Genomic DNA, 20037 nt, shown 5'->3' with positions numbered 1-20037 from the left:
ATATATATATATAACTGTTTGAATTGTTCTCATGTGTAAAAAAAATCCAAAATGATTTATCTCCAGGATTGTGAAACAACTCGCCGTTGAAATCAGGTTATTTTACAGTTGGAAATCCATTTACAGTTTTTAATTTTTTTATTGCTTAAGTACAATCTTAAGGGCCGTTTTTTCTTTTAAAAACGACACAATTAGCACAGCAGCACCTTGGATTATTTGCATAATGGAACACTTTGGTTAAAACTGCAATTTCTTACAACAAGCCAGTTTTCTTCTGAAAACATCCGTCACATGCTCTGGTTCAGTTAAACTCTCCTGTGTTTATCTTAAAACACTTGAAGCATTAAAGGTGAAAACATAATTTCACCAAACCACATGACACAGATCAGCTGAAACATTGTTTCTCTTCATGTCACGGTTTTTTGTTTTTGTTTTTTTTAATTACTGAAGTTAAGAAACAAAAATGGATCACACTGATCATGATTTACCTTATGTTTACCTTAAAATGTCTCTATTTTCTGACATTGTCTGTCTACTGATCCTGTTGGACCATTTAGAGATCAATGAGACAAACGCCATCATTTTAATTTACACATCACCTGCTGTAAATATACATTTTATGTTTTCATATTGGAAAAACATATTTGAAAAAGAGGAATATTTATCCTGAATGAAGTAGAAATACTGTAGTAAAGAAATTCAAAAAGTCATTTTTAAAATGACAGAATTTGCATACATTTCGTCTGAAGACATTTTAAAATACACATTATTTGTTTTTATTGGAGCCCTGTCTTGGAAAACTACTTTTTATCTTTACTTGAGTATAATTTTTAGACACTCTGCTCCCCATTAATTGAGACAGTTTTAATTGTAGTGTCTCAGCAATAGTAAGAAACTGTAAATGAGTTAAATACTCAGTGCTGCCACTAGGGGGCAGCATCAAGCCAGTCATGACAGGCGTAGCGCCCTGTTCCCACTAATAAAACACAGACTGACGCCAGAGCAGAAATCCTTCCTGTTGCAAATATCCCAAATCCTTCTGCCTTGAAACTATTTCAAACAAGATGGCTGACACCAAACAACCAGCATTTAAAATTGCTTCTGCATGTGTGTGTGTAATTATGTGTAATTAGTGATACACAGAAACAGGAAGATGATCCTTGGCTTCAAGCAGCTGTTTGATAAAATTGCATGAGTTAATGTCAAGTGGAGATTAAAATGTCCGGGTCTGGCTGTAGATTTGTTCCGTGCATTGCTCTTTCATCGGCTGTGATTGTAAATACAAGCTTGTTGGCAGGATTATTAATAAGGGTTACCAAAAAAAATAAAAAATCTGTTTATAAATAAATAAACAAACAAACAGAACAGGTTATTAAAAGCTGATAAGTATGAAATCCCATGGACGGTTTTACTCTATAAACATGATTAGTGTTATAAAGGGCTAAAAAAAAAGATTATGTAAGTTTTTCTATTATAAAATATGCAGGAATAATTCCCTAAATTATATCCAAGGTTCCCTGAGGTTCAAGTTCTTTTGGGTAAAAAAAAAGCTTTCTGCATATAATGAAATGGAAACCAACCCTTCTTGAGCTTTAGTGGCACAGGAGGACTGCAATTAGCTGCAGTACAAAAGCAATCAGAAGCAATTGCAAACTTTGCAAATCGTTTTCTTAATAGCCTTACACACACACACACACACACACACACACACACACAAAGGAAAAAATAAACTAACCAGATGGTGAGCTGGCTCAAGACTATCAAAGGCAGCAAAGGTTAAACCGTGTGAAGCCCCAGAGCTGCAAGATCAAAGGTAAAATCTGTTTCCTGCTTAGTTGGTGACTGAGGCACAGGGAAGATCCTCCAGAGTCTCCTGGAGAGAAGAAAACAAATGACTGTGCAAACATTCATACTTATTTTCCTATAGCTAGTGACAATCCATGTCTTCATCAGTGGTCTTCTGCTTGTCTGAGATTGGGTCACAGAGGTAACAGGTTTCCAGCTAATTCTGCCAGAAGGGATGTTTTATATAGTTCCTCCAGCAAATACTGAGACTTGGACCCAAAGCAGGATGTACCTTGAAAACTTCCAAAGAGAGGAATCCTGATCAGATGTCCAAACCTCCTTGACTCGCTTTGTCTCTAAAAACGAGCCTTATTACTTTCCATAGGAATCTCATTTCAGACACTTGAATCCAGGATCTAGTACAATCCTGAACACGGATAGCTGGCTTGTCGTCTCATGTGGCTTTATGATAGAGTAGCTCTTATGTTAGTTCTGATTTGTTCTTTCTGTAGTCTTTGCTCCTACCTTTTTACTTTTGGTCAATTGTTATGACACATACACATGGCAACTAGTGTATGTATTGTTTTTACAACCCAGAGCATCATCTTGAATCTCAAATAATACCTGACGTAGGACAAATCCCAGAGGAGTTGAAAAGGAGGCAGTGCTGGACCAGAGCTGAGAGAGGAGGAGGAAATTCCAACCATCTCTTCAATCCATCGGCTCCAACGTCTTCTGACATACAGAGATTTACAGAAGAGCAGCAAAAGCAAATGAGGGGGATTATCCCGTTGGCATAAACAGTTGGTATTTTTGAATATATTTGCATTGTCTTCACCGCACACTTTGTTGAAAGCAAGGGAATATAAAATAACGCCTTATTTATTGCAGAAGAATACAAAACGCACACTTTTTATACAGGCGCTCACCCAAACCTGTGGGTAAATGAAACGGTCACAGAGGTTTGTTCATCTTCAGACAGCCTCCTCTGTGGACAATCTCCATCAAGGGATTTTTGGGAATTTGGACATTTTTGTAGGAATTTTGTGAAGAATCGTACAAGTGTACCTAATTTCTCACCATATCTGATGTTTCTCATCGTTGATACAAAAACCACTAGAAACATATTTCTGTAATTATATATATATATATATAGGAAACAGCAGGAAACAGCTGTTATGTTTTCTGCATCACAGAGCTCTGTGTGAAATAGTTTGTAGTTTGGCCCAGGCCGAAGAAACCTCCCTGCGAACAAGTGAGAGCCAATTTTGACACTTTGGATGAAGTAAGGAGTCTTGAGGCAGGTGACCTGGGTATACAAACTGGCATCCCACTCCCACTGGTTACAGGACAAACTCCCACCTCCATTGCCCTGGCAACACCCTTTAAAGCATCTCCTGGCATCTCACACCACCCCTCATGAAAAAGTCACAGAGGACACAGTTGTAAACAAACTTGGACCAGACAAGCAAACTCCTTGAGAGTAGAGATACGGTCCACGAGTCCACAGCCAGGGTGAATGCTTCTTTGGCGTTCAATGGCTATAAACTCTTTTCCTAAATAACCTGGCAAACCCCGTCTCTTTTTTTCTCTATTATAAGCTGCCCTCATATTCAGTCATCATCCACGCAAGCTGACCTGACCAAAGCTGACATTGTCACAGCCCATCTTAGTCACTCTGCCGGGCCCTTCTTCCTTTTGTCCTCTCCTTCCCACCTGCCTAAAGCTCCGTCAAAAGGTTTTCTTATTGAATTTGAAGACCGACCATTGAGAAAGCCAACTCCTGAAGATTTCCCCTCTTAATATTTTTTCTCCTGCCTCATTAGATGTCTCCCTGACTATTGTGTGGCTCATGGCGAGAGCACAGCGGAGAAAATGGGCTCAGCCCCAGTCGGTGATACAATATGAATTTTAATGCGAGATGACGACTTATTCACTTTAGCCTCTGTCAGGGCATGCAGCGTGAAAGACCTAAACGCCGCTGCTCCTATTCAAGTACATTAAGAATCATTTCTATTCCCTTTCATATGTACATTTTCTAGAATTTCAAATGTTCCTCTCCTCTAAAGCTGCGGCTGAACGTCTGCTAGAGAGGAAGTTTAGGAATACTCAGAGAGACAGCTAAATGCTATTCATATCAGGTGCCAGCAGTGGTTTCTGCATTAATGGTGCCTTGGGCAAGCCAGTTCTCCTGAGCCAAACAAACACCTTTTTTTGTTGTTTTTGCCACAAAGATGAGAACCTGGAGAACAGATTTCCTCTTTGAAAAGGTTTCAAGGATCAGAGTGTCACCAGATTATCCTAATCGGTGGTCGTCCTAATGCCTCAAAAGGAATAACTTTTTTAAAAAATCCAGTATACTTTTCATGTTATATACAAAGTGTTTTAAGCTGTTTAAAACACAAAAGCCTTTAAAGTCTGACAGAGAATTAAATAGAAGTGTCAAAAGTAAATGAGGTGGCTTAGCGGTGCTTGTCATCAGCTGATGGTGTCACGTTACTGAGAAATATAATCTCTGCTGTCCAGAAACTAGCATGTCATGCTAACTGCAGCAAGTGTCTTAAGTCAGATTCTTGAGATTTGTTGCTGGACTCACTGACCGTCCACATTGTCTCTTTAAAAGGATCCAGGACTAGTTGAACATGTTGGCCTAATGTTGACTGAAAATTTTTCAGTCAATTTTCCTGTTGACTGAAAAATTGCTGTTTGTGATGCGCCAAAACTAATAATTACATAATTTTTTTTTAACATCTTTTGTTATATTTTTCATTCATGGAGGTCGCCATTTGTTCTGGTGGGTTGATGACGTCATTTGGTCCATTCTGTACTGGAGTCTACACAGTAAACAACTTTACCCAAGCAATTGTTTATCATACTGCGTTTGACTGGTGTAATTTTAGATACTGCCACATTGTGTCACTGTTGGCTGTAATAAAAAAAAAAGAAAAAGAACAAAGAAAAGAAAAAAATTCAATGAATTTGGATAATTTCCCACACGACAGAAAGAAGAGCGCAGTGTAAGAGTGGAAAACAACTTGGAAGGACCTAATCTGTGACCTTGGCATTTCTCTCCATTTGTACCAACAAAACTAACGAAGGCGATCGTTACCTTAATGAGCTAAAAATAAAGGCTGTTCAGCCGCTGAAACAGGCAGAACTGGATGAAATGCTAACAGAGCTATACAGCCTTACATCCGACTGGACCAACTGCTGCTGGTGTTATGGATCAACTGGTGGCTAAATCAACTGGTTGAAACTTACGCGCAGCGCAGACATTTCTAAAACTTAGGTGCCCGTGTCGTTGCCTGATCAAAAATACTGTTAATCTAACTTAACAGTTTGAAAAAAGTAAATGAAACACCACATCTTATCTTATATTCTGTCTTCACAGGGTCCAATGAAGTGACAAACAACAGATATCCCCAGAAAAGCATTCAGCATAAACAAATCTTGGACAAAGAACAGCGTTGTTCATAAGACCAGATTGATTTGTGACGCGTCTCCCTCACATCTAAACAGCAGAAACAAACTGCTGGCATGCATCAATAGCAGTAATGTCAAGTGAAAGTGGACAATCTCTTCGGTTAGTAAGACACTGAAATAAATTTAAAAAAAGAACAAAATAAACAATTCTTTGCATGCTTCTTGTTAAGAGCATCTGTGGGCTCCTGTTGTTTGTGTCAGATCCTACCTTGATGTGACGTCACACCGTCATGCCTGTCTGTTGCGGAGGTGTTTGTGCTTTATTTTCAATGTGTATGTTCTGCTGCAAGAATAAAATATCCAAATCAGATTATAAATGTGCTCGTTAATGTACTTGTCCCGATGTGATAATTCCCAACAAGGGACTAAGAGAACTGAGAAGCAGCTTATTTACTTCCAGTATATGAAATCTTAAACATACAAATAAGTAAGACGCTCTTTACTAAATGCGTAAATGTCAAACTGTAAAGCATTTGTACACCAGCATTGCCTGGCCATTGGGAGGTGGGATGTTCCACAGTCCCTCATCCAAAGCAGCAGGATGGAACGTTCTTGTGTGCATGGTAAGTGCAGACATTATGCTACACTGTAGCCCAGAAAGGTTCACAACTAACCCGCAAATTCCTAGATTGCCGAATGTATACTGAAAGGCCAAGATGTCACTGTCCCTGTTGATGCTGAGGGCATTGCTACTTTAAGGATGAACGTGGCAAGGACATTGTTGGAGCACATAGGTAAATTACTGCAACTGATTATTTCGAATGGATAGATGTCTACATACAACATGCATTTGTTTGCAGATGACCTTTTACAATTGTGTCAGACATGTGGGGAGATAAACTGCGGGGCTGAGATAGCTGAGTGGGTAAGTCATAGCATTATGAACAGGACTGTTAATTCAGATGCCGCAGAATGCTGACAAAGCATAGCTACATTCTCACTCACATTTCCGCTTTAATAGTCATAGTGAGCTTCCTAACGGCATTTTCTTAATCTGAATTTGCAGATCGAGTGCAGTTGTCGTCTTTGGTTCCACTGTGCCTGTGTGGGTTTTCCTTGCACTGAGGGGGATTTCTTCTGCCAAGCCTGTAAAGACCAATAATTACCAGCCACACTGTTTTTCAAAGTACCCTTACATCAGTTTTGTTGTGTAGTTTTTTTTATTTTCTGCATGTTATGTCTCCAACCCCCAGTTAGCCATGGCAGATGGATGCTTGCACTCAGCCTGGTTCAGCTGAAGGGTTCTGCCTGTTAAAAGGAAGAAGGTGTCATGACATTCTCAATATTCAAATCAAATTAAAGAAGAACTTATCAGTCCCAATGGGAATGTTGCAATTCTTAAATTTAGATTTGTCAGTTATTGTAGATGGTGTTGGCTGTTGGCAGGAAATATCTCCTGTGCGTTCTCTTACAACGAATCCGAAGAAGCCTCTGACTGAAGATACTGTTTGACAGACAGTTTCCTTAGGAGAATGGTAAGGATTGTCCATAATTGTCTTGATCCTATAATGAATTTTTTATTTTGCATTAGTCATCTCCAGAGGTTCAACGGTCATCCTCCACTGAACATAACCAGCCTTCTTTAAATGGTTGTTGAGCCTTTTATGGTCCCCGATTCTGATGCTGTTGCTCCCTCCATCCTTCTTATAGACACGTCACTGTATCTCCAGACTCTTGTCCAGATGTATACAAAGGGGTCTGGTAAACAATGACAGCAAATCAATGACTCTATGCAATCTCTTGGGATCTGAATTGAAGCTATATCAATAAACTGACTTAATTTACGTTATATCTGTGTCCGCTTCATCAATCTGCACCTATATGGTTAATGGCATAACTGCATCACAGAAGTTGTCTGTGTGGTCCCTATTAAAACCCTATAGCAGGAATGTATGACCCCTGCATAGGTAGGCCTGACAGCTGCACGGATTCACTATCAAGATGCGTAAATACAATTTAACTTTGGTTGTTGCCTCCTCTATCAATCGTAAATGCACCGTCTATGACGGGGTCTTTACCATACTGTCTATGCGTAGAAATGCACGGTTTTCTACAGAGTTAGCGGTAGAATTTTAGTAGCTCAAACCTGGATTAGCCTTTGACAGTCGGGGTCCGTATGCAGATGCCTGTAAACGTTAGGTGGCTGTGTAGTTGCCTGTTCAAAACATGACGAACGTAAATAAACGGATTTGAAAATGTCTCTCAGATCTCTTCAAAACATGTGAATTAATATTCAATATTATATTGAAAGGTCACCATATATATGACACTTCAGGAGGAAACTGTACTACACAGTCAGAATGGGTACTGTCACCCAGCATTGTTAGAGTAATGACGATTATTTTACATCTTAGTCCTCTATTGACCTGTTTTGCAAATTTATCAATACATGTAAACGGTTCTGGTGCAAACTCATTCCTTGCTCATTTAATGGAAGCCAAATTATTCCGTTTGCACCTTAAGACATGGGCTGCAGACGCTGTGCAGCTTGGAAATTTGACAATATTCTTACAAGTAAGGTTTGCCTGGCAAACATGTTAAACGATATTACCTCCAAAACGTTGCCAGTAAGTGAATATTATTTAGCCAATAAAATGAAATGATCCAAAATGTGAAACAGAAGACAGCGCTTACTGAACTCGAACCAGTGGCTGCTGAGTTTCAAGACCACCGTTTCTTCCCCTACAGTATGACGGCAGACAGATTTCTGGTTATCCTACCTGTTATTGATTCTCGTCAAATGGAAAGCCAGTGCTTTCAGAAGCAGACCTGGATTAACTGGTGACACTTTCAGAATCTCAGTCTGAATGAGGATTCTGACCTGTTTATAATGTAAAAGTATCTGAGACAATTGTTCTTGCAGCGTTGCCTCTTATGGTTGAGTATTAGAGTCACTTGATGAAAAGAAGAAAGACGTTTAGTTAAATTACGAGAAAATATATCAACAATAAGGATGAATTCACACTGCTACGTAGCTCTGCGGTAGCCATGTCTTCCGTAAATATACTAGGAAATCACCTATAACATGTTACTGAAACAGTGTTAAAAAAGATTTTGCAATTGTTTCTGTGGATATATAATTGAAATATCATACAATATGAGGGAGATGTGAAGAATAACATAGCCAGTCGATCTTTTTAAACATTTTATTTTAAATCCCATGGCTCTTCAACATTCATGTCGGCTTTCGTGGATTATTCTTTGCTCTGAGATGTTTATGGCATCTCAAGATCTATTTCGATCTTCCTATGACGAGTTTCACGAGTTTGACGCAGTCACCTACAATTTAGAAACATCTGCGGTGCGCATAGATTTCAACCAGTTAATGTAGCCACCAGTTGATCCATAACCCCGGACACAGAGCTGTAGAAGTACTTACCGGATCACGCAGTCCGACCAGAGGTAAGTGTCATTTAATTTATGGAGCTTCATAAACAACCGGCTTCTACGGCCAACTGTCCTCCTCACCTTCATCACCTTCATCACCTCTTGTTATTTCTATACATTCAGAGGTTCATTTTCAAAAGAACTAATAACAATACTCATCGCTGTTTTGGCTGGAGAGAGTCAAGCAGTTGGACGTTACACGTCATTTACCCAGAATGCATTGCAGCGTGAACAACATGGGGACTTTCCTGCGACAATATTTTATTAAAATTTATAAAAACTAAACACCTGAATTGTTTTTACATCTAAAGTAAATATTTTGTTACAACTAAATGTGGATCCATTTAAAAGTACTTGGATGACGTTGCCATTGGGACAAATAAAAAATATTTCAATTAATTGAAAGAATTTTGGTTAATGTCTTTCCAATGTACATTTTTTATATTTTGAATGAAAGATGATCAGATGTAGACTAGGACAAAAGAAAACACACCTCTAATGCAGACTTCCTCACCTTTAACCTCCAGTGTTTCACTGCTATGCTAGGTTTTTCTCTTAGTGCTTACGCTCCAATAGGTGCTGCAGCACTTTGTGATCTATGAATTTGTTTTTCTTTGCTGCTTGGTAGAAGGGAGACCACCCGCACTCACTAAGGTACACTGACATATCCAGAGAGTAAGAGTTCAGACGTGATAAATTATTAGTTTTTCTGCAATAACTCCTGTAATTGCCGGAGTTTCCTCGCACACATAAACAAAAACAGAAGCCTGAGGAGAATTACATTTCACCATTTACCAGTCCATTGTGCAGCCGAAGAGCGGGATTGAGAAATCACATTAAATTTCCAATTTCAAGGTATTTATTTGATGTTACCTCCCAAGCGGCCACGATCGCTCTCGTTCTCCTACAGACGACGCAAAAGGCAGGCTGCGTTTTGTCGGCATTAGATTATCACATCACTCCAGATATCTGTATTAATTGCAACAGAAGCAAATTATTCTTTAATTAAGCTCCCTCTGTGGTCGGACCCCTCCGAAGGTTTGTCGGTTTTGCTCATTACCAAAGACGAGCGACGTTGTCTGTAGGGAGACGTGCAACTAAAAACAACTTCATGCTGAGAAACAAACTCGAGGGGCTTCATTTTGAGATTTTTCTTCCTTAATCTTTGTGTTGCGCTCCCTAAAAATTGATCTGTTGATCTTTACATAAGCTAAGTGAGGAAGCAGTGCGGCCTTGTAAAGGCCACATGCGTCTCACGTTGACTCTGAGGGGATTAGTAGTGAGATATTTTTGCTCCCATATTATTTCAATCAGAATTGAAAATGCTTTTAGATTGTTGTCCCTGAAATTAAAATAAAAAAAAAAATCACAAAAATAAATCAGAATACCCTGGAAGCCAGGGCTGAAAAACATATCACGATACAAGCATTTTCTGTCAGACAATATCAATAATTATTTTTTCTGTTTTCTTTATGCCTGAACCTAACCCTCATGCCTTCATTTGCCCTTGACCTTTAACCAAGGGCGAAGGAACAAGTTTATCATGGGGGGGAACATATCGGAAACTTGAAAGATCTGTAAATAGCTTGAGCAAAAATGTCAAACAATGGTGTCATCAACGTGTCACTCTAATCTGACCCCTTGTAACGCGTAAACCTGTTACTATTTACAATACAATAATCAGATTAAAATTACGTATCCAAGTTAAGTATTTGTGATTATTTTTAGTAAACACATATTGTTGCTTTCTTCTTTTTCCTTGGGGAGATAGGTTTCATATGTAACACCAGCGACACAAACGTAAACGATGGAGGGAAAAGAGATGCACATTTTCTAGCTGATGGATGAATTTTTCATTGAGTGATCAAATTACTCTTTCAAAGTAACTATGTCATCCATGGCAATAAACTAACTACACTATAAATCATATATGTGTAGACCTGTCACAATAACAAATTTTGATTTTTGATAAACAATATTATTGTTGTTTGAGAAACATTATATTTTTTTATCAATAAGAATTTTTGTTGCTACGCTGTTAATCTGTTGCTTAGAGATGATCGCGTTATCTGGTAACCAAGTTCCACAAAGTTCCATAAAGTAAACGTCTGAGAGAGAGCAGAAGAAATCCTATGTTTTTTGAACAATAACAATTTTTGCTGCTAATCTGTTGCTAAGAGATGGTTGTGTTTACTGGTAACCAAGAGCAACGAAGTGAACTTCAGATATTTACTTTTGCGAAATTTGCCAACGGTAAATGTCTTGTATCTAATCAGGTAAGCGTTATTTCGAAAGAGCTTTTGTTTTATAAACTACTTATTAATTTGGTTTTAAGAGATAAGCGGGGTTTTTCTGGTAACGAACTGCCGCGAAGTATAAATCGAGATTTTTACTTTTGTGTTGAATGTGTGTTTAATATAGCCTATTTGCCATTAATGACAAAAAAATTACTTTTCTGCAAAATTGACCAACTGCACAATTCTTGTTAGTGTAAAATAAGTGGTATTTCAAAAGATCGGGAGAAACATTATATTTTTTTTATCAATAAGAATTTTTTGTTGCTACGCTGTTAATCTGTTGCTTAGAGATGATCGCGTTTTCTGGTAACCAAGTTCCACAAAGTTCCATAAAGTAAACGTCTGAGAGAGAGCAGAAGAAATCCTATGTTTTTTGAACAATAACAATTTTTTGTTGCTAATCTGTTGCTAAGAGATGAGTGTGTTTACTAGTAACCAAGTGCCACGAAGTGAACTTCAGATATTTACTTTTTCAAAAGTAAAAATCAAAAAGCAGAGCAAAAACATTTCTAATGTAACTATTGCCCACATTAAAAGTATGCTTTTTCCTAAAATAAGCTTTTTAGCTATTTTGTTTATTTATTAACCATGTTTAGCACACTGAATGGAGGAAGTCAATGTAAGACAACATGCTAGTTATAGCCCACATGCTACTGGCTGCATTTAGGCTAATATTACCATTATTCGATCTTGATATTGCCTAATGTTTTGTGATACCAAGTATAGGCTACAGAACAAAGACAGAAATATTTACAGAAAGAGATGTTTAAGCAGAATCATTGCAAAGGCAGAAATGAGAAAAAAAACACCATTTATCTTAAACTCCTAGAACTGGCTTTAATTCTTGAGTTAAAGGAATTCTATTAAAAAACAAACACCTGCTTTACAAGCAGACTTAAAATTTTCCTTTCTGTGAGCAACCTATGTATCATCTGTATCATCGACCGGTCTCTGTATCGGGACCACTCTGAGGACGAGGCAGCTAGCTGGAGGAGCAGCCAAACCTTGTTTCCTGCTCAACGTGCCCATTGTGGAATTGCCAAAAAAAAAACGGCACGTCATTTTGGGCATATTTGCAATGCAAACACAGCTAGTGCTTGAAATCGGTTCTTGCGACTTGTTGCGTTGAATCTGAACATTGTCATCTCGATCTCACATAAGATATGAGCACAAGCAGTTTCTTGTGTCACCAAGAACATTCTGTTGTCCGTATGTTACCAGCAGACATCCACTTTGAGTTCGTCTCGATTAGGCGCGGACTTCCGAGGACTGAAGTACGTCTGTGTAGGTTGGGGGATCAACAGGAAACTACATGTTACTCAAGTTGTTAGTTTACCAGAGTGAGCCAGTTAGCTGATGCTAGCAGCAAGAAGTGGAGCCCAGGATACAGTACGTTTCTGAATCAGAACTCAGTGAAATGATAAAATTTCTACAGTGTATTATCTACTGATATTCATCACATCTGTCACTATATAGGTTGTTATTGTTTTGTTGCCCAACCCTATGAAAATAGCGTGAACTATTTTACAAAAAATTTATCTTCGTATGTACAAAGCTAGTAGAGACGTCCAAAACATTTGGTTTTATTGACTCAGTGGGGCTGAATATAAATCTAGCTAAAATTTTCATTTTTTAAAAATATTTGTAATCAATCTTCAGAACCCTGTGTAATTTTCCTTTGATATATTCTATGGTACTCTGTCACAAATAATCCCAATAAACCACATTAAACTTTGATTGTTAACATGGCAGCATTTGAAAAGTTCATCTCGACTCCTTTTGCTGTGGCTCGCGAAACAAGCCTTTTATTTATTTATTTTTATCAAGCTGCAGTCCATCTGGTAATCTGTGGCTCGGCCTGTGGTAGCCGTTTTAATGGTAATTAAGATAATCGAGGAGAGGTTATGGCTCCTCTGTGATGAGAAACATAATGTGGGATCATAACTTCAACAGCTCTGAGCAAATATTCTCAGAACCAGTGCAGAGCACCGGCTGTAAAACCTTACAGCCGCCTCAATAAATTTACATCGGGAGACTGGGCTGACTCCTTTACAACAGAATTACACAGAGGATGTGTGTCACTATATTTTCCTCACACTCACCAGCTTGGCCAGCGGCCCACATCGTTTCCTCACACTGATCTGGTTTAAGATGATATCTCTGGATTATCTCATCAAAGTGAATACCATACTGTTTTATATTACATTCCACTTAAGATTCTTCTAGCGGCATCTAACAACGTTAGGGAAGTTCAGTGCAGCTGTTTGATAAAACGGCGTAGAAGACATTATGTATTCATGTTGCGATCCCTTTTCTCAACCCCGGTTTGAAGGCTAGAAGAATCTATTGTGGAGTGCTTTGTGTATTTTGAAAGTAGGGTTTTCTAATTAGAGTCTTCAATGAACAGGCAAGCTACCACTGGCAAAAGACGAAAAACAATGAAGAAATTTAATGTATGTTTCAGCAGAAAAAAATTCAATACCGTCATAACATCCCTGTCTCCAAGAAACACATTATAACAGGAATAAACGACTACAGGGATGTAGCCATGACACCTGGAGTTAAGACATTCTTTGGTGGCAAGAACAGGAGAGGGGCTGTAAGAGGAAAAGGCTCTCCGCCACTCAAGCTTATCACTTATCTCTCGCATCACGGTATGTATTAAGTTACAAACTTAATACATACCGGCAATGCAACCATACATGAAAGATTTCAACAGTAACTTACACTAACGGTGTCTATTTCTACCGTTTAATAAAGTTTTGTTTCGAACAAAAAACTTACGTTGTAGTACCTGAAAATAACATGAATGACAGGGTTTCTCCCTTTTTTCTTGTATACGTACTAAAAACAACATTTATAACTTCAAAACAGGACAGTCACTACTACATCTTTGTGCAAACTTCTGATTTTTCAGGCAAATGCAGCAGTTTTTTCTAAATGTAACCAGGATTACTTACTTATCTACTTTTCTATTGTTCGACTAAAGCATCACATGTTGGCACATCTTACACAGTTTGGAAATGTTTTTTGCTACTATACTACGCCTTTCAACTCTGCTTTGATTATCACCCAGAAAACATTCAGCCGCCGTTTTTCTTTCGCTGGTAAAGTTTCTATGAGCAGTTAGTGCGTCTTAGGAACCCATCACAACTCCCACGCTTATCAGGCAGCTGTCAGGTGCTGTTTTCACTTGTTTTCTTTTTGTATGCAGCCATTTGTAAGTGCATGTAATGTACTATTTGAAAGGAGAGTTGTTTTTGTGCTTCCATTTTGTGCGACGCATTCAAAGACGTGGCGACTGCAACAGCAGCTTCAATAAAAGCGAACAAAGAGAAAAGCAAACCTCAAGAAATCCTGAGACATTCATGACTGTCAACCAATCAAAAAGCTACAATTTGTAGTTGTAAAAGTTGATGCAGTCCAGAAACCAAAATTATTTTGCTTTTAGACTGATGTGCATCAGTGATGTGATGTGTCAAAGTAAAAACCGGTAGGTAGCAATCTTATTGATGATGGATGCACCCAAAAAAATTAATGTTTAATCAAATATTAAACAAAATATCTTGAACTAAACATTTTCTGGTCAAAGTGATGTTTGCCTCACTATCATCTTTGATTGGCAAAGGAAGTCTAATGGTCTTTATGGTGTATGTTAATCGGTAGTTAGGAAATATGTGTCATGATGGGTTCCAGTTATATAACCCACATGCAAGAACACACTCAGGAGAACAGAAATCGGTTAAATATGTTTATTTTAAACAGATGAATGAGGGAAGGTTGGTGGTCGGGAATCAGGGAGTGGAACCAGAACATCAAACTGTCGACGAGAGGAGAGTGAGTAAGTGATGGGTTCAAATCATGTAGGGATCTTCAGTACAGGGAGAGAGGGAGAGAGGTCTTACGTTCTGGGTGGTGAGTGGAAGCGTAAGACCTGCTGCAGAAGGTGCGAGATCCAGGTTCCGGAAGGCTGAGGCGGCGGTGAGCGTTGGAGGGCGGACAGGCAAGTCTTGGCTGTGGAACAACAGGGGCGCTGGCAGCAGACGGAGGTCCAGGACTTATCTTAAGCCCAGGGTTAAGGCAACCTACAGGTACAACCTGTGGCGTCTCGAAGAGAATCCGCTGGGGTACGACCGGGAGGGGTGAGTGCACGGAGCTTGGGGACGGATAGGCAATCTTGGCAGACAACGGGGAACACCATAGTAGGCAAACACTCAGGCACTGAAGTGTTGGCCAGCCGCTCCATAAATACACCACAGCAGCCAGCTGCAGATTAGACACAGGTGTGACTACGAGGTTGGCAACGCATCTCTCCAGGGGCTCAGTCAACTGGTGACACCTGGTGGACGGGGAAGGAAGCAGCAGGAAAACCAAAGAAAACAAAGGAAAACCAAAACAACGAAAAAAGAAAGAAAACAAAACAAAATGGAACTTGGGCCATGACAATATGGGGTTCCAAATATGCCAAAAAATGTGTTCAGTGTTCATAATGAAAAAACTGGCTAGCATGTCATAGCTTTTGCTGTTGTGTTATTTTTTTTTATTGTTGACCCTTCTGGGCCACTATAAAGAAAAAATAAACTATTCAACCCCATTTAAAATAAACAAACGAAGCTTAGCCTGGTGGGGGGACAAGTAAAGCCTGGTGACCCACCAGGCTTATAAACCCTGGAACATTTTCCGATCGATCAGTTCATGAAAACTGAATCTGATGATGATATTTGTTGGCACTGAATAAGAACAGAAAAAAGAAATCTGTGAGGTGGCCCACTGTTAAGCTTTAAAAGAAAACTTTGAACGTCCGTTTATTGCGACGAAGAGATCGGGTCACAAAGCTACATCTCAATTTGTCCGTTTTCTTGCTTACACAAGGTAACCGCTCATCACAGAGAGCTCCCGGGCAGATGGACGCGATGATCACGCGCTGAAAACGGATTTTATACAAGGCAGCGACGCGCAAACACAATTACGGCGATTGGTTGAATCACACAGTGAGGTAACGTGTCTCTGTCCCCGTTAAGACAGTTATTGATGCAATTGTATTATCAGCTAAGATAATTACTGACATACGAGGCTTTTGCTGAGAACAGCAGAGTGAGACAGATTTCCCTACACTCTGTGTGTGTGTGTGTGTCTTTCTAAGTGTGTGACCTACATCTTTGAATGTGTGCGTTATCAGAAAGATGTCCCGGCTGCCTCACTACGGCTGCGTTCACACAGCAAGATCCATTTTTCAAATGTGCCTGTTCATCCTACTGAACGATGTTACCGCAATCAAGTTTCTGTGTGAAGAGTTTACAACCCGCATGCGCAGAAGAATGTTGTCAGGCAACAGCGTTTTGTTTACGGGAGTAATAATTAAGATCGATCTTAAAGTTTATTCTGCAACGGGAGCCATGTTTCAAAATGATAAGACGAAGGAAGCTAATAAAGAGAAAGTGCAACTAATGGCAACAGCGTTTTGTGGAGTATTTTATGTAGCTAAGAGTGGTGGGACTGTGACGTGTTTCAGTAAAGCAGACTTTTGTCATAATTGTGGTTACAACCCATATATTTGACAAGAAAAAAAAAAAAAGGTTTTCATTATGTCTAATTAATTTTCAGCCGCAGCTGAGCGTTGAACCTTCCTGACTGCGCAGAAATGCAGTTTTAAAGAGGGAACTGCAATTAGAGGGATGGAAGTGGGTCGCCACTGGCACCAGGGATGGCAGACAGAGCTCGTCATGTCATCTCTCACTAAGCTGCAGGCACTCAGGAGCGGCCCCCGGTGTCACTCGCATCAGTCTGCATGGCTGGCAAGCCCGTCCAATTTCCCCCTTTATTGCCCAGTTTTGTTTCGCTGCGAAAGCCTACAACATGTCGAAATGCAGCTGTCATGTCGCCTGCCACCCACCGACTGCATACATATGAAGTGATTAGAGCTGCGTCCGAAACTTACACCACTCCTCTGAAGTCTCTGTCATAAATGATGTAGGCGTTTTAATTATTTTCCCGTGGGACGCCAGAAACCCCCGTTTTTCATTCGAAATGGCGGTTTTAATAATTACCCATGAGCAACGGGGTTACAGCATCCATTCCTCCCCCCCCCCCCAACTGTAAATACTTTGGAAATATCTCGCTGCAACCTCATCTGAACACATCACTGTGTAAATTTTTCTCCAGAGTCTCTTTCTTTTTCTCCCCAGCTCTGGATGGAGTGCAGGCCTCCGTGATTCAGCGCGGCTCCTTCCAAACACGATGAATGGATACAGGCGGTGTATGTAGGAGTTATGGGAGCCATAACTTCTACCAGGAAGAATCCCCGCAGACACCTTTATGTTCCCCAGCAAGGTGTATGAATGTAGAATAACTCATACAAATGTGGCCGTGTTGATTAAAGAGGAATTATTTGCTGCGCCGAGAACATGGGGAGCAAGACGTTTTTTTCCCTCTTCTCTTCGGCTAGTTAATCTTGTGCGACCGACGCTTGCCACGGGTCCATTTCTCAACGTTATTCCACCGACCTCGTCAGTTCTTCATCTGAGCTTTTTATTTGCTTTTATTCTCAAGACTGAAGCAAATTAAGAGGGATTCCAAGTAAGAAGTGGCAGATGGAAGAATGTGTTATGTGTTTTTAAATTACCTTACCTTTTTTGGGGGGGCGGGGATAACACAGAGGAGATCCTGGGAATCTTAAAAGCTTACATCCACTTAGCATGAAAGTCATACTGATGTTGCCCAAACGATTGGGCGAGCGTTCCAGAATGTTCCGTCCCATTTTCAGTCCCAAGTCTTAATTATTTAACAAACCAGAGCCACTAGCAACATTTCAGGCTTCTTACTTGAGACTCTTAAAGCAGGAATCGTTTCGCCTGTTCTTTCGAGTACGGCTTGGAGCAAACAGTAATCAACGTTAAAAAAAGAAATAGCCTTGTGGTTGTGTGGTGCGAAACATAATGAAACTCATCCGTTTTGCTGTGTCGCATTTTCGTTTGACGCCTCTCTGTTAAGCAGTTGGGAAAACGCACAGCAGTAATAAGACTTAATTGCAGCGTTCTCCTCTGGCATCAACGCTACCGATTCTTGATAACAGCCCGCGCGCCTTTGGTTTGACCGAGAGCCACAATTAACGAAACGAAGGGTAATCTCAGTCAATTCCAATCAACTTTTTTTTCTTTTTGGAAGCAATTGAGAACAGAAAGGGTTAATTATTCTTTTGAAGGATCGATTCCCCCCCCTTTTCTTGCTAGCTGTTAATTAGGGTGATTTGACTCTTCGAGGTGATGCGAGAGATAAGTGATAAGCTTGAGTGGCAGAGAGCCTTTTCCTCTTACAGCCCCTCTCCTGTTCTTGCCACCAACTCTCAGTGTCTTCGTTTTGGGAATCCAACTTTGCTCTCAGCCTGAGAACATAATGGCCACTGATTCAATCTGCCTCTCCCCTCCTATTTATGCTTGACGAAATCTCACTTGATGGGGTTATTTTCTGCTGCTCAGATACCTGCGACTTTCCACAGCTCATATCACACCGCTGTTTACTTATGACAGGAAGTCGGATTGTAATACATACTTTGTCTCTGATGTATTTTTCATGATGCGCCCCTCACGGAAAATAATGGCGTAAAAGCTTCTTTTCCCTCTTCGCCGCCGAAGGACAACTCTTCCGGCTGTCTTTGTTGTCATGTCTTGTTGATGGGCGCGTGATGGGGAATGCATAAAGTCAAGCTGAAGAAATTCACACGTCCTTGCAAGGGGGCCTTCCTTGAGGGGCCGCCCGCTGCCTGGCCATGCTTGACTACACAGGTGACAGTGGGGTTTAGCTGTGAGAGAGAAGCAGAGAAAAGCTGCGAGGCGAGCCTAATTGAAATCCCCTTCTATGTGCGAGAGAGTAGATGGAGCTGTAAAAAGGTCCTGTAATTACTGGGGCCACTAATGAGAGATAATTAGGTCATATGGCAATGGCTCTACAGGCGCTCTCCTCCTAGACATGTGGAGAGGAATTAAAAAAAAAAAAAAAAAACGGGGGAGAAAGCTATGATCTCCTGTAGCTCATCACTATTATGTGCCACAATTACAATTGACAGTTTAGAATTAGTAATAAGCTACTTTGTTGAAAAGCCTCACTTGAAGTGGTGTGGTTTAATTGGGAGAGAATAAAGTTGCTTTCTGTAGAGGAGCCATCAAGTAGGCTGGTGTAGAAGTTTCATATTGACGCTTTAAGCTAGCCGGCCCATTTTGGTGTTAACATTAAATAAGAACTTAAATAAGAAATAAATTGAAATCACATGTGAATAGAAATCATGGCAGTGATGGATGAAAACAATTAAATGTTAATCTATCAGCTATCAGAGGAGACATTTGCGCCTTATTCAGGTGTTGGAGTGACAAACCTGCTACTGGGCAGCAGCTTCGTATGCGACGCTTTGTGAAATTAGTTGTCGATTTCACAGAAGAGTTATGGATTCAACACGTTTGAATTAAACACAACTTTTTACGACTGGTGTGATTCTGTGAGAGCTCTGGTGGAGCCAGCTGCACATTGTTCAAAGAAACGAAGACAAACCATCATCCTCCTAACACGTCCTGTCATTTTGTTATTTTATTTTTTTCTGCCAGTAGTAACATTCGGCTATTGAGCACGTGACTCGTGATGTGAAAAAAGTTTTGATATGGCTGAAAAACAACCTCACTTTTTTTAAATTGTAGTGTTTCCATTGAAATAATTTATTTTCCTACTTTCAATTACAATCAATGGAAATGCAGCTACTACTAACATTTCTCTGTTCGCAGCGCAGGCAGGTTCCTGTGAGCTTCATAGTGTAACCGGTGCATTACGTACTTCGAGGGCAAACATTAGTGATTGGGCAAAATTTAATCGGAAGATTAAATTAGTTAAATTCTGGAAGATTTCAGTTTCAGAGTTTACATAATTTGTTGTGGTAGAGCCAGACTAAAGTGCAGGCTGGAAAAAGCCAGTCAGATATTAAGCTTCTAGAGACGGTCTCAACTACAATCCTTTTGAAAATTTAAGGGTAATGTTTAAAACCAGGAAACTAGAAAAAGGTTGAGTTATGCCTATTCCACCAAGATGTGTCAGATGTGTCAAG

At 39.9% G+C, this 20037-nt stretch overlaps 1 long non-coding RNA gene across 2 annotated transcripts; it reads left to right on the top strand.

Moving 5' to 3' along the window:
• Positions 1-10838: 10838 nt before the first annotated feature.
• LOC103458172 (uncharacterized) lies at positions 10839-18833 on the top strand. Of its 2 annotated transcripts, none has more exons than XR_532548.3 (3): positions 10839-10931; positions 15825-15948; positions 17138-18833. It is a non-coding gene; the product is annotated as an uncharacterized LOC103458172 (long non-coding RNA). The 2 variants fall into 2 exon arrangements; XR_014085926.1 differs by lacking the exon at positions 17138-18833 and adding an exon at positions 16132-16400.
• Positions 18834-20037: the final 1204 nt, after the last annotated feature.

This window comes from Poecilia reticulata, chromosome 22 (genome assembly GCF_904066995.2).
Source record: "Poecilia reticulata chromosome 22, P_reticulata-male-v2, whole genome shotgun sequence".
Classification (NCBI taxonomy): domain Eukaryota; kingdom Metazoa; phylum Chordata; class Actinopteri; order Cyprinodontiformes; family Poeciliidae; genus Poecilia; species Poecilia reticulata.
This window is presented reverse-complemented; position numbering and strand designations above follow the sequence as displayed.